The sequence below is a fragment of the Stenella coeruleoalba genome, assembly GCF_951394435.1.
Source record: "Stenella coeruleoalba genome assembly, chromosome: 11".
Lineage (NCBI taxonomy): Eukaryota > Metazoa > Chordata > Mammalia > Artiodactyla > Delphinidae > Stenella > Stenella coeruleoalba.
This window is the reverse complement of record NC_137157.1, coordinates 18,118,281-18,130,301: the sequence shown is the minus strand read 5'-3', so window position 1 is coordinate 18,130,301 and position 12,021 is coordinate 18,118,281. Positions and strand designations below refer to the sequence as shown.

The 12,021-nt window shown below is 40.0% G+C and overlaps 1 pseudogene across 1 annotated transcript in view; it reads right to left on the bottom strand.

Moving 5' to 3' along the window:
• LOC307193941 (putative tetratricopeptide repeat protein 41) overlaps positions 1-11,856 on the bottom strand; it is an 80,135-nt pseudogene extending 68,279 nt beyond the window's left edge. The window contains exon 1 of the transcript XR_013831771.1: positions 10,309-11,856. The product of XR_013831771.1 is annotated as a putative tetratricopeptide repeat protein 41 (transcript). The remainder of the gene's footprint in view (positions 1-10,308) is intronic.
• Between the last annotated feature and the right edge of the window lie 165 nt (positions 11,857-12,021).

Below are 12,021 nucleotides of genomic sequence, written 5' to 3'. Positions count from 1 at the left end.
TAGGCATCATGGACACTTTATTAATAGACTTTTCACCTGCCACGTAGGAGGCTAGAATTAGATTATCAGACCTTGAAAATATCCATGTTTTCCTATTCCCAAATGATCAGAGGTAGTAATTTCTATCTTGGTCTCTACCAGGTCCCCAACACCTAGTATAAGGACTGGCTCAGAGTAGGTGACAGGTAAATAATTGTTGAATGAAAGAATTTAATATGTTTTAAATGAAAAGAAAACATAATTAAATATTTATCAAACCTGGAAAGGACTTCCAAAACTTATACGCTGTAGAAGAAATCACAAAAGAATAGATAATAACTACATTTTAAAAATACTTAGGGACTTCCCTGGTGGCGCAGTGGTTAAGAATCCACCTGCCAATGCAGGGGACACAGGTTGGATTCCTAGTCCGGGAAGATCCCACATGCCACGGAGCAACTAAGCCCATATGCCACAACTACTGAGCCCACGCTCTAGAGCCTATGAGCTGCAACTACTGAACCTGTGGGCCACAACTACTGAAGCCCACATGCCTAGAGCCCGTGCTCAGCAACAAGAGAAGCCACCGCAATGAGAAGCCCTCACACCATAATGGAGAGTGGCTCCCACTCACCGCAAGTAGAGAAAGCCCACGTGTGCAGCAACGAAGACCCAACACAGCCAAAAATAAATAAATAAATACATTCATTAAAATAAATAAATAAAAATAAAAATACTTAAAGGCAAACAACAGACTTTAAAAATATTTGCCACAAATAAATTTATCTTTATTCTAAGAAAAATACTGATATCCTAGTTGACATATAAGCAAAAGATACAAACAGATAAAAAGAAAAATAATACAAGAATACATATAAAAGCATATTTAACCTTTCCAGAATTCAACGAAATTTAAAAGTAAGCAATGATACAGATTTTTTTGAGTACACATAGTTATCTAAATATTGGTGAAATTTATACCTCACATATATCTATGGAATTGTAAACTGGTAATTCTGGAAAGCCATTAGAAGGTATATTTGGAAAGTAAATGGCAATATACTTCAAAATATATTAAAGTGTTTTTAATTTTTGACTCAATGATTCTACTTTCTGGGAATCACTCCAAGGAAATAATCAAAATAGTGAGCAACTATAGTCATTAGATGTTCATTGTTTATGATAGAAAAAATAGTAAAAGAAAGAAAGAAAACTAAATGGTCTCCACAAAGGACATAACTAAGAGGATAAAAGTATAACTAAGAGGATAAAAGTATAGCCACTGATGGCAAGTGGTACGTATGTTTAAAAGACAGTTACAGACTTCTGCTTCCAGCCATGATAAAAATAACAGGGACTAGACTTACCTATCCTCTTCAAAAAATTAGAAAACTGGACAAAATATAAGAATTAGCTGTTTTCAGACATTATACATCAGGCAGTACAGAAGTGTGTGATCCCAGAAAGAAGTAAACTAGAGGAGCTATATTATTATCAGAAAAAGTAGACTTCAGAACAAGTGTTACTAGGAATAGAAAGTGACATTACATAATGATAAAGTAGTCGGTCTACCAAGAAGACATAATAATCCTAAGTGTGTAGGCACCTAACAACAGAGCTTCAAAATACACAAAGCAGGGACTTCCCTGGTGGCGCAGTGGTTAAGACTCCATGCTCCCCATGCAAGGGACCCAGGTTCGATCCCTGGTCAGGGAGCTAGATCCCACATGCATGCCGCAACTAAGTGTTCACATGCCACAGATAAGAGGCTGCATGCCGCAACTAAAGAGCCACTGAGCTGCAACTAATGAACCCACGAGCTGCAACTAAGGAGCTGTAACTAAGACCTGGTGCAACCAAATAAATAAATAGATATTTTTTTTAAAAAACTTAACAATCACTTATTTAAAAAAAATACACAAAGCAAAACTGGTAAAATGAAAGGAGAAATAGATACACCCTTAATACAGTTAGAGATTTCAACACTCCTCTCAAGTAATCAGTAGTTTAAATAGACAGATATCAGCAAGGATATAGAAGATCTGAAAAACACTATCAGGCAACTTCATTTTTTTGAACATTCCACCCAACAACAGGAGAATACAGGTTCTTCTCACATGCACATAGAACAAGCACCAAAATAGACCAGGTTCTAGGCCAAAGGTCAGCAAACTACAGCCAAAAGGCTAAGGCCCACCTGTTGCCTGTTTTTATAAAGAACATTTGATCAGAACACAGCCACTTTCATTCATATTAAGTATTTCATATTACAACAGCAGAGTTGAGTAGTTATGACAGAGGTCAAAGGGCCCACAAAAACTAAAATATTTTCTATCTGGCCCTTTAAACAATAAGTTTGCCAACCTGAATTCTAGGCCATAAACCAAAACTCAACACATCTGAAAGAACTGAAATTATATAAAATATGTTCTCTAACCCCAATGGAATTAAATTTGAAACTGATAACAGAAAGATACCTGAAAAATTCACACAAATTTTGGAAATTAAATATTATTTCTAAATAACTCATGGATTGAAGAGGAAGGCAAACAAAAATGGTGACAGAAAGCAGATCTTTAGTTGCCTTGCGGAGCATGGGGAGGAAATAACTGGGAAGGGTCACAAGGGAACTCTTTAGGGCAACAGGAATGTTTTCTATCATAAATATAATGGTAGTTAGATGTAGGCATTCATCAGAACTTACCAACTGATCACTTAAAATGGGTGCAATTTATTTTATATAAATTAGACCAAAATATAGTTGATTCTTTAAAAATCTGAGGACTATATACCAAGAGAAAAAGGTTTATAAGTAAGGGTTAAGTGAGAAGGAGAAAAAAATAAGTATAGGCCATAATAATAACAGTGCTAATAAAACACAGCTAAATATGGGAAACAGCACAGTGCAGAAGTCAAAGGTCCAAATTCAGAACACCAGTTCCCAGGATTCAAGTCCTTACAGTAAGTGTCGTAAATTCACCATGCTTCAGTTTCCTCATCTGCAGAACAGGGATTACAGAATCTATATCATAAAATGCTTAAAAAGATTAAACAAGTTATTGGATTGCGAAATGCTAACAACAGTGCCTATAACGAATAGTCAGTGAATGTTAAGTATCATTATTAGAGAAATGCACGTGAGGTAAAAACAGGAAAGAAAAATGATACAGTAGCTGTGTTAAAATGGTAAGATTAAGACAAATCCATTTCTCTGATCATAGTAACTATAGCTACATTACTTTATAATTAAAATGAAAAAACCATAATTCCACAACTTGCTCCACAACTGCTGATAAAGAACCCTCCCAGTTTTTGCAGAAATAGGGGATTAATGGTGGGGGGAGAGGGGAGAGGAACAGAGGAGACCTAAATAGAAGAAGGAGTTACTTTGGAGTAGAAATTAGATAAAGAAAAGTAGGACATGACTCTTTATTTTTCTTTAAAACAATGTTAAGTCAAAAAATTTAACTAGAAACTTTTCGTTATTACTGTAAGTGCAAAACCCTTATCACATGTCACAAATAGATAGTATCCATAAAAATAAATGCATTAAAAAGCAAAGTACTGAATAAATTCTATTTAGATACACTTCTCTTTTTATGGAGAAAGTAGATTAACATGTACTTATTAGAGAGGCATTTAAGACAAACTTGGACCAAACTGACTTTCTCTTGGTATAATCAGAAACACCGAAAAAGAACTGAAAGGCTCCAACATCTGTGCCAGAGAATCAAAGTTACTTAATATTTGTCCCTGGCCCACCTGATGGCAGCAAGTGCATCAAAGTGGCATCTCCCACATTGTCGGGGATACAGAGGTTGAGCATGGGCTTTGGAGTCATATAAAACCTGCCCCAAGATCTCACTCTGACACTAGTTCCTGCAGCTGTAAATCTGGAAACAATGACCACCCATTTGGCAGGATTAAATGATACTTTGCATAATAAGCACCTAATAAACATTTTTTAAAATAAAAATTTGTTTTCTTTTAACACTGCTAAGGTGGACACTTTAAGAAAGAACATTCCCTAGTAAGGGCTGAGGCATCCTGTTGCAGTGCCTTAAAGAGAGTGTCCATGCCACTTGGATGCCCATTGCTACCCTGGGTCCTGTCAATCCTGAGGCCTGGTGTCTAGCTTTTCCTTCCATTCTGGGAACTGCTTCACTGTCTCTTCACTAAGTCTCCTGCTCTTGAAAGAGGAAGGAAGGAAGGAAGGAAGGGAGGGAGGGAGGAAGAGGGAGGGAGGGAGGGAGGGAGGGAGGGGAAAGAGACAGACTTCTCAACAGATTTCTTAAGCAAGTTATCACGGCTTAGTTTACAAGAATCTGCAAGGTACATACGAAGTCCTCAATGTTTGCTATTCCTACTGCTATTGTCAGTGTTAACATTACCTCTATTGCAAATGTTTGATTTCAAATTTTGCCATAAAGTAGCCTCAATCGTATCACTATATTTATCACTGCACTTTAGAACTAGAAGTTATAAGAATATCTACTAACTGGTCAAAAGCTCCTCTGACTTTTTTTCAGAGATTTCTCTCAATATTTTAAGGCTTCGGGATTTCTATATTCAAATACCCCACCCCCAAGCCCGCCCTCAATGACCACAGCATCTAACTTTAGTAATTTTACTCTGACAACGCCAGGCTGTACTTTTACTTTGCTTTTCCTCTCTTTTCTTTTTTTTTTTTTTTGTAAAGCTTTTTATGCTTAAAATGTAAATCAGGGCTTCCCTAGTGGCGCAGTGGTTGAGTCTGCCTGCTGATGCAGGGGACACGGGTTCGTGCCCCGGTCCGGGAAGACCCCACATGCCGCGGAGCGGCTAGGCCCATGAGCCATGGCCGCTGAGTCTGTGCGTCCAGAGCCTGTGCTCCGCAACGGGAGAGGCCACAGCAGTGACAGGCCCGCGTACCGCAAAAAAAAAAAAAAAAATGTAAATCAGTGGGAATGTAAATTGGTACAACTCTCCTAGAGTGTAATTTGTCAGTACCACAACCCTTTGAAACACAAGTCACATACATTTACCAAGCATATCAATTTTAAGAATTTGTTCTATTTGTCTATAAGGATTTACATCTAAGAATTTTCAGTGCAGCAGTATTTACAATGGTTTAAAGATTGGTAAACTAAAGGGCTAACAATAATAAATCGATAATTATGGCACAGTCATGACATGAAATAGTGTACACCCACTAAAAGATACCTTGTAAAAATATTTACATGGAAAAATGTTTACCATATATTGGCAAGTTAAAGACAGTTACAAAACTGTTATTGTGTGATTCCAATTTTAATTTAAAAATGTATATATTAAACATTAATGAAGACACCAAGATGCTAGTAGTGATGTATCTAGTTAAGGCATATGGGTTATTTTAATTTTCTTCCTCAATCTTTTTTTAAAATTTTTTAATTTGCAAATTTTTTCATAATACACATAAAAAAATAAAATTTCTTTAAAAAGCCTTTCAAACTTTTTCAAGTAGCCAAGAGGTACCTAGTAGCTGGAGCAATGTAAGAAATTTTTTAAATATGAGTTCCACTTTGTTCTACCAATAGTTAACTCTGAGACCTCATTTCTTTTCTCTGGACCTCGAATTTCCTTAGCTTTTTTTAAAAAGAGAGGGAGGAGCCTTGAGATGGGAACATAAATTGGTACAGCTTTTTTCCACCCCCCAGAGGAACTGGTAAATAACCACAGAATTTGAAGGCACATACTCTTTGACCTAACTATTCCAAAACTAAAAGTTTATCCTCCAGATAAGCTTTCACAAATAAAAAACCTGTGCAGATTAAAGCATCCTCTGCAGCACTGGCTGTAATAGCAACAAACTGGAAACAAAACAAGTGCCTATCAAATAGGAAAGTAGATTTTAAAAGATAAGACATCCAAGATCTATTAAATGGAATAAGCTAATGTGTATTGTTCCATTTATCTTTTTTAAAATTAAGAATTTCATCTTTAATTTTATTACACACATATGTACATTCACAAACACACATGTGCGCACACATACACACCCACCCACCCACACACACACAATTTCTGGAAGGATGCATAAGGAACTTCTATCAGTAGTGACCTCTAGAGAATGGGAACAATGGGGTGGGGAGAACCTGGAACTTCTACCTTTGATCTTACACTTTTCTGTACCAATTGGAGTTTTTTTAAACCATGAAAATATCTTAGTTTTATGATTCAAAACCAAGAGGGTGAGTTGTGGAACTACATGATTTCTAAGACTTCTTCCAGCTCTGAAACTCCTATTAAGTCCCTAATGTAACATCATCAACATGGCTAATTAGATCATGTAAAATATCAAATTACCACAATTTAAAATTTAACAAATCTGTTATTTGAAATTCAATTCCTCTTGTGCTCTGCTGGTATCCAAAGTTGACAGAGGACAATTGGACATATACATATATATATATATATTTTTTAATATTTATTTATTTGGTTGCACCGGCTCTTAGTTGCAGTAGGCGGGCTGCTTAGTCGTGGTTCATGGGCTCCTTACTTGAGGCATTCGAACTCTTAGTTGTGGCATGCATGTGGGATCTAGTTCCCTGACCAGGGATCGAACCCAGGCCCCCTGCATTGGGAGCACAGAGTCTTCACCACTGCACCACCAGGGAAGTCCCGGACATATATTTTTTAATTGATCTGTTTTTCTAAGGCAGAGACTAGGGAGATGTTCATTTTTAGGTAATAGAAAATAAAATGTAAACTACAAGACCACAGATGAATTTAATTTAAACTCTCTGATTGCATGTTAAGAGTCACAGCACCCACAGATTTTATTGGCAAATGCAGGTAACCATTATATAAACCCACAGTCAATGCTCAGGCAGAGTAACGTGATGTGAGTTGGGGCGGGGCCTAGGGAGATCACAAATAATCCACATTTGTGGTTAAAACTAGTCAAAAAGAAGATATAATGTAAACTAATGTAAACTGTAGTTACAATTACATTAAATATTTAGAAACACATTTACTGTTCTCTAGTCAAAAATAATACAAGTTCCACATTTCGGAAACTTTAAACACCATATTAATTACTTGATGAAAACTACCGAAAGGTTAACATGAGGAAATAATTATGGCTGTTTAATGTCTTAGCTGAAATATTAGGATTTTTTTTTTTTGCGTATGCAGGCCTCTCACTGTTATGGGCTCTCCTGTTGCGGAGCACAGGCTCCGGACGCACAGGTTCAGCGGCCATGGCTCACGGGACCAGCCGCTCCGCAGCATGTGGGATCTTCCCAGACCGGGGCACGAACCCGCGTCCCCTGCATCGGCAGGTGGACTCCCAACCACTGCGCCACCAGGGAAGCCCGAAACATTGGGATTTTTGAAACCCAATATTTGAACCCCAATATTAAAATAGGACCAAGAACATCTACATCTCCTACATCTACTTCCACATTCTACCATGAAGGACAATTCAAAGCAGAGCAACCTTCCTGCCAGAACAGAGAAGCTGGATAAGATACTTGAGGATTTATTTAAAGGCATCAGACAGCTACTCAGGCAACCAGGATTTCAGAAGACAAGATTCCAGAAAGGAAGGGTTAAGAAGTGATCCCTACATTCTCTGTTGCTTTTCCCCTTAAAATGCTTGCTGATTCTTACACCATGCAGAGCTAATATTCTTAGAAAGCAGCACAAGGCTGATGCGCTAGGCAACACTCAGCAGCCTCGTGGTGATAGTGCTAGTAGGACAAAAGTTGGAGTTCCAGGCCCACCAGAGAGGAGCCTGGTAAACACTGTAGGCTTTCTGCTGTATTTCCTGGATGCTCAATCTTGATTGAGTAGGTCTCCCCCATTCTTAGTGTGCACTCACAGACTTTCTTATTTTCTCCTAAACTGGATTTCTTTTTTTATATGATGTAAGATAGGTGTCAACTTTATTTTTCTTTAGATGGATAACCAGTCAAGGCCAGCATCATTTGTGAAACAAACTATCCTTTCTCCTCTAAATTGAAATATCACTTTTATCATGTATTAAATTGAAACAATCTATGTCTGGATTCTCTCTTTTGCTGCACTGTTCCGTTTGTCTATTCAAACACGTAGTGAACATTTACCATTCTTTTTGACTGTGCAACATCTGAATCCCCTCCCTATTTTGGAGGAAATCCCCACTTCTGGTTCTTGTCCATTTCATGAGCCCACTCCTCACAAATGAAGCTGAAGATGCCAGCTAGAACCTTGCTCAGCTTCCCTTGCAGCTACGGTATGGTAGCAGGCAGCTTCTAAGATGGTCCCAATGATCTCTGACTCCTGGTATTAACCTCCTTGTGTAATCCCCTCTTCTCACTGAGTAGGGTTACTGCAGAAATGATAGTATGTAATTTCCAAAGTCGGTCATGAGTTCTCATGGCTCCTGCCTTGTTTTCTGACTTGGATCACTCACTCTGGGGAAAGCCAGCCACCATACTGTGAGCACATCCAAGTAGCCCAATGGAGAAGTCTGTGTGGTGAGGAACTGAGACCTCCTGCCATTACCTATGAGTGAGTCATCATAGGAGCAGATCCTCTAGACCCAGCCAAGCCGTAGATGACAGCAGCCCACGCTGACATCCTGACTACAGCTTCATGAGAGACCCTGAACCAGGACCACCCAGCTAAGTACTCCTAGATTCCCCACTACAGATACTTTGTGAGATAATACATGTTCATTGTTTTAAACTACACAGTTTTGGGGTAATTTGTTACATAGCAGTAAATAATACCCTATAGGGTATGGTACCAGACCCAACTTCTCCATTTGTTTTATATTCTTCAATAAGATTTTACGGTTTCCTTCATGTTGGAGCTATGTCTTTCTTGTCAAGTTTATTCCTAAGTATTTTATGGTTTGGGTCTCTAATATGAATGAGATTTTTAAAATTTCCATTTCTGTGTTTTTTACAAGATTACAGCAATTCTATTGATGTTTACATATTTCCTATAGTCAGTAATTTTTTCCCCTAGCTAGAGTCTCTTGAGTTTCTGGATAGGCAATCATTTCACCAGTGAGAAGGGATTTCAAAATAAAAAAAACCTCAACTTTTTAAAATTAATTTCAGTTAATTTTCTTAGACCCTCCTAAACAGTGTGGGACAATACTGACAATAGCGGGCATCTCTGTCTGTTTCCTGCTTCCTACTGAAATGGTTTCAGTGTTTTGTTGTTTAAATCAATGGCTGCTATTAGGGTTTCTTGGATTGAGGTATAATTTACATGACAAAGTTCACTCTTTTCGAAGTATACAGTTTGATGAGTTTTAACCACCACCAAAATCAAGATCAAGAGCATTTCCATCACCCCAAAAAGCTCCCTCACATTCTTTTGCAGTCATTCTTTTATATCTTTGCTTTGGTTTAAATAAGATACATGCACTTATGCTGCAACTCCACTGTTAATATTTGTTCAAACTCTGCACAGACACCATATCAATATTGCTCACCCCTCTATTGCCAGCACCTTGCATAATACCTGGCACATACCAGGTCCTCAACACTTGCTGAATTAATAAATGAAAGAATGAATGAACCAACTGACCAACCAAAAAATTGACCTTGGTGCTCAGCCTCATTCCTCAATGCTCTCCGATGCCAACTGCTTTCCTGCCTCGATCTCCCAGTCTGCATCCTCCCTGACTCCTCGCTGCTGGACTACACCTGTCTACCAGTTGAGCTATCCATTGCTCCTAACGGCACCCCTTTGCCTCTCTGGTGTTTTCTCCCAAGTTCAACTGCAAAGGAGGGTGCTGTCTAGTGGGGTTAGCTGTGCTCAAGAAAAAGCTTAACAACAAAAACAACAAAGGCAGCTATTCCCTATACTAGTCATGGACATATAATGTTAAAAGGAAAAAACTAAAATTAGGAAGCGAGGGAATCAGATCCACAGGTCAGCAGTTTAAAAACAATCTGGAGTGTAAGTTCTGGAGGAGCTAGCCAAGATGGGACATGAGGATCAATCATAGGTCAAAGGCAGAAGAAGTGGAGACTACAGAGGAGAAACAGCAAGGCTGGGAAGAAACAGCAAGGCTGGGAATGGGGTAAGCTGCCCATTACCTTCACAGGGTGCATAGCCAGGGATCATGTCTTAAAGGGGCAGAGTTGAGCCTGACAACAACCAGCCATATTCTTCTGCCAGTCTATTGTCTTGCGTTCTGCCTGCCTCATACATTCCCACTGTTATCTGCAGTAACATCTACCCACAAGCAATGCATCTATTCTGGAGGGCCTGCCTCATTCTCAGTTCCCTTCAGGTGCAGCACAAATTACCCACCACTGACCAGTTAAGATGGAATTTGCAGTTTCAGAACTGGTTGCTTACTTGTTCAGAGCTAGAGAAAAAGGGGAAGAAATGTTGTGAAATGCAGAATAGTGAAGGAACTCATCTTTTTCTAAAAAGAAAAAATAAACAGGAGTTAAAACACACAAAAATGCAATTATTTGAGATTTCTGAATGTAATCCACACCCTAGTAACTCTTTAAACAAAAAAAATAAGCACAGAGGCATAACAAAAGCTTTGTAAGCTACCCTTTTCTTACTAATAACAAATTCAGATAATTTGGTTAGATGTAAATAAGGGACCACCACAACGTGTAAGTGCTGACCACAGAATTAAGACTGGCGAACCTCAATAGGGGAAGTTATAAATCTATACGATAGCCTGTCACTGAAAAGCTTGTCTTCAGGAATTCGGATGATTATCTGAAAACAAATTCGAAGTTCAATTAACCTGTAGGAAGCGGTAAGGAAGGCAGTGTTTCTGTGGAAACCGGGTGCGGGTCGGGCTGCAGGCTCTCTAAAGGCTAAAAAGCCATAGAAAATATTTCCAAAGGCCCAAGCTTTGGGTGAGGGACTTCCCTCACACGAAAGCCACCTGGTGTTTTATGTCTTTCTGTATTTCTATGAAGTTACAAAGCTGTACTCTCTCGCTCATTTGCAGTCCCACAGGTTTTGCTTTCAAAGATCTGCAGGTGTATCCTCCTGCACCCGTCAAACTGAGAGTGTTTTTTTTTTTTTCTTCTTTCTGCTAGACTGGACTTTAATACCATGCTCTTCACCTGACTCACAGCAGGGACTCTGGGACCACCGGTTCACCGCCTTTGAACTCTCCTGAGGGAGTCAGGGCATCAAAGTTGCTCGCGATTTCCCGTAAGGGAAGGGGGAAAAAAAAAAAGCCCCGCTACCCTCTTCTGTAAACCGAAACAGAAGGCCTAGCATTCCGGCTGTGAAAGGTGCAGACGTACCAGAAGCTCCGGCTGCCCACGTGACGCACGAGAAGCCAGATTCGGAAAGGCGCGTCCATGAACCGGAGGCTGGGCCGGACTCAGGCCGACCCCCAGAACGCTGGGCGGCCTCGGCCAAGGCCTGGCGGCTTTCTAGGTTCTGAAGGCTGTGTACACTAGAGAGTCTGGAATAGGCAGAAATTTCTACGGCACTGGCAACGAGATATAAATTCTAAAACACGCAGCGCAGAGTTCCCGCAAAGACACGCTGGGAAAAAGGCAGAAGAAAGGGCCAAACTACGCAGCTGATCAAAGACTACGATTCCCAGCATGCACTACAGTGTTTTCCCCCTAGTACGTTGCATGCCGGGAACTGTAGTTCCTCCCCAACCCCATCGAAAAGTGCGCCGGGGGATTTTCAACTTCTCACGTGTGTCTCGATTCCGAGAAGCACTGCCAGATAGAAAGCTGACTGCGAAAAGTCGCTCTGGAATCATTCCCAACGTGACCCCACGCATGGACAAGGGAAAGGTGAAGAACGCGTTGCCATGGCTACCGCTTCCCCTGGTCACGGAGTAAGCGCGCTCAGGATCCGGAAGTGGTTCCGCGTGACCTCTCCGCAAGGAGGATGTGTTCTGTGCTGACGTTCATTGGAGGGTTTCCCTTAGAGACCAGAGCAACACAGGCAAAGGGGCGGTCCCGCGTGAGAGGGGCCCGCGGAACCAGTTGATTGGAGAAAAGGAGCCAGGACTGACCAATCGGAAGGAGCCACGCTTCGGGCATTGGACACCGCACCTGGACAGCTCCGATT